Source organism: Peromyscus eremicus, chromosome 19 (assembly GCF_949786415.1).
Source record: "Peromyscus eremicus chromosome 19, PerEre_H2_v1, whole genome shotgun sequence".
In the NCBI taxonomy this organism is placed as follows: Eukaryota; Metazoa; Chordata; class Mammalia; order Rodentia; family Cricetidae; genus Peromyscus; species Peromyscus eremicus.
In genome coordinates, this window is record NC_081435.1 from 64435990 (window position 1) to 64439648 (window position 3659).

Here is a 3659-nt window from a genome sequence, read left to right on the forward strand (position 1 = left end):
TGGCGTGATGGGAAGATGCAGAGGCCTGAAGTTACTGGGACACAAGTAAACGCCAACGCTACTGAAGTACCAAAATAGGACACATGGGGCATGGGATGTTGAAGGATTATGAAGACCTCTGAAGCTGACAAGAAATAGGGAAGCGAATAGGCGGAGGAGGCTATGTTTGGGCAACGGTGCTGCGGTATGAGGTTCTATACTGAGCAACTGCAGAGGTGACGGCTCCCTCGCGCACCCAGGATCACAGGCTGCCGCTTGCCAACCGCGGCCTCTTCACCTCTGGAGGCGCACCAGAAATCCCGGGCGCTGCACTGGGCCGCAGGGCGGGACTTCCGGCGCGTCGGGTCTCCATCCGGGTCAGGCGTTGTGCACCGCGACGCGCTGGCCTTTCCAGAGGACGGCCGGGCAGAGGGTGAGGAGGCGCGCGCAGCCAGGAGGCGGAGGGTTTGGGATTGGCGGTCGCGCCCCTGCCGGAGGCTGCATTCCCTGTGAGCGGGTTGGGGAAACGCCAGTGACACCCTGAGAGAACCGCGCCGCCCGGGCCGGGCCTCCCCGCGTCCCGCCGGTGACCGCCCCTCTGCGGCCTGCGCACGCGCAGAACCGGTCTCCCGGGGTTTGCCCTGGCGTTAGGCGGGCTGTTTGCCAAGGCGGGTGTTTCCTGTGTGGTTGTCATTTCTACTGTCCTGCCCTGTAGAGTACGGACGCCAGCCTCCCCAGACCCTGGAATTCGAGTTAGGGCAGAATCCAGGGGCCGAGGCGCCTTCCCCCGAGAGGTGGAAGCCATTGCAGTTGAGTTTGCAAAGAGGTCCTTGCTCTTAAGTCTTCCCAGCTCAGAGATAAATGCACGAGTTCAGTTGATTTAAGAGTCTGTTTTGAGCGTCCTCGTAGGAAAAGGCAACGGCCCTTCCAATTTCAGAGCTCTGCAGTTTAATGGGACATGTAAGCAGGGTGGCGCAAGGTTGGTAGGCTTTATACTGGGGACGCCCAGACGCCCGGATAGAAGTTGAGGTTAGAGGAAATGGTATCTGAGATTAAGCACGAAAGGAGATGGCCAGAGGGAAGGAGAATGGTAAGGGATGCCGCAGTTTTAGACAGCCACCCATGAGGGAAGCAGAAGTCTTACCGCTGAGCAAACTGAATGTGGGTGTGGGAGTAAAGTCACATCGCTTGAAGAGGCGAAGGACACCGCTTTGTACACTGCTGTTCGCTGTTTGGACTTCTTGAGGATATGGGGATCCTATTGAAGGCCTAATAGGAGAATGGCTGGATGAATAATAGTATCATTTATTAATGCACATAATGGTTTCCCAAAAGGTCGGGAACTGTAAGAAAAGGGAGGCGGTTAAGCCTGAGCGTCTAAGTGGCATTATTGGAAAAATTCAATGAGAATAATTTCTTTGAAATCTCATTCATGTTTTATCATATTTACCCAAGTTTTTATTTTAATTATATTTAATTATATTCCACAAATACAAATGCTTTGATAGTTTTATCAAATTCCCAGCTCTCGTATTTATCTTGGTGATTTTTTTTTTTATAGCTCTTATCGCATCATTATGTACTCTCCCTTCTCAACCTCAGATACAGAACCCCACCTTTTCAAACGTGGAGCACTGTTCATGCGTTTAATACTCTCAGCAGTGAAGAAACAGGCTAAGCAGCTAAAATGTCCCGAGTTCATGTAGTCAGGGTTCCTACCTAGGCATGTGCACCCTCTTTGTTCTTATACTCAGCTGCCGCCCCTGCATTCCAGGTAATGATTTGGGACTGGACTAAGAGACATCGGAGAGGAGGTTTGGGATTTACCTAAAATAGTTAAGAGGTGATCTTAAAACTAAGATCGTTTTAAGAAAGAGCAGTTAGACTGAACACCGAAGGTGGTAGGACTGACTGGATTTAGCATCTGGACTCCTGGTACTGCCACTCATGGTTTACAGATGGAAGAGCAGCTTTCGGATAAAGATTGAACTGGCCCAAAGATTTTCTTTAGGGCAACTGCACTTTGCAGTATTTGGATCAGTTCTGTTTGGTATAAAAATAAATGTGTTTTCTTCTTTGCACCAAACAGATCCCATCAGTTGTTTATGGGTTTTTTGTTTTATTTTGTTTTGTTCTTTTGGGTTTTTTTAGCCTACCTTGGTAGTCCAGCTGTTTATAACTTTTAAAGAGAGATTCTATAGAATTTGTTCAAACTAGGGATAACGAGCCAGGCGGTGGTGGCGCACACCTTTAATCCCAGCACTCGGGAGGCAGAGGCAGACAGAGCTCTGTGAGTTCAAGGCCAGCCTGGTCTACAGAGCGAGATCCAGGACAGCCAGGAATACACAGAGAAACCCTGTCTCAGGAGAAAAAAAACAAACAAACTATGGATAATGCACAGTGTTGGTTCCAGATTAGAGCAAAACTGTAGACTTCTTTGAAGCCCTTGTATTTCTTTCCAGGTTGATACTCATATTTATCATTGCAGTTGGCCCTCCCTACCTCGGGGTCTGTATCTACACATTCAATCAACTGCCGATCAGAACTTCTTCAAAAAAGCCAGATGCAGTGGTAGGAGGCACCTGCAATTCCATCACTCAGGAGGCAGATTCATGAGTACAAGGCCAGCTTAGGCTGATTTTGTTCTAGGAAAACCATAAAGAAGGAGAGAGGGAGGGAGGGCAAGAAATATTCTAAAGGAGAAATAAAATTTTATTTATGCTAAACAGTATGAAGTTCTTGTCATCATTCCCTAAAGGAGTCCGTATAACAACTCTACACAGCGTTTATTTACATTGTTTTAAGTCCTGTATTGAAAGACTATTCCAGTTGTCTAGTAGCAGGGGATGGCTGTGAGCAAGTACTGTACCACATTAGAAAAGGGATTTGAGGACTTTGGTATCTCTAGGGGCTCTTGGGACCATGCCCATGGATACCAAGTTTCTTTCGTCAAATACTAGTGTGTAGTTCATAATTTTAAGGGTTCAGAAGCGAGAACCAGGCATATGTGACCAAGGCTTAGCAGGACTAGCTGAAGAAGTGGGTGTATTGAAGTTTGTCTGGAGCATCTGAGTTCTGTTTTCCCTTCCTGAAAGAACAAGGTATGTTCTATGGAAATGATAAAAAAGAAAAAAAAAAGATGTAGACTTTTAAAGTAACATTATACCTTTGGGTGCTTCTGGAGGAATTAAAACCATCAGTAGTTTTTGTGATTATTCCCTGACTATAGTTGGATAGCTGTTTAAGTACAGTTCTTCCTAGTGGTGTTTTTCTAGTCTTCTGTTCTTTAATAATGTAACCTTCAGTTACCTTTTAGTTATGAGACATGGCCTTGCTAATTCGCTTGTGTAGATCATGAACTTGCTCTACAGCCCAGACTGGTCTCTTGCTGTGGTCCTGCTGCGACCTCTCAAACGCTAAGGCCTTGCTAATTCACTTGTGTAGATCATGAACTTGCTCTACAGCCCAGACTGGTCTCTTGCTGTGGTCCTGCTGCGACCTCTCAAATGCTAAGATCACAGGGATGCACAACCATATCTTCATTTTGAGGTCACAATAAAGACCAGGATAGAATGTCATAAAGACTCATAAAAGGGAGGATTTTGCACTTGAGCCTTGATTGACTGCAGCTTTTTTCTTTTTTAATTATGTGTGTGTGTGTGTGTGTGCCTAAGTGTATC

The 3659-nt window shown here is 46.6% G+C and overlaps 1 long non-coding RNA gene across 1 annotated transcript; it reads left to right on the plus strand.

Moving 5' to 3' along the window:
* Positions 1-257: 257 nt before the first annotated feature.
* LOC131895454 (uncharacterized) lies at positions 258-3296 on the plus strand. The gene is made up of 3 exons (XR_009375188.1): positions 258-788; positions 1541-1753; positions 2468-3296. It is a non-coding gene; the product is annotated as an uncharacterized LOC131895454 (long non-coding RNA).
* Positions 3297-3659: the final 363 nt, after the last annotated feature.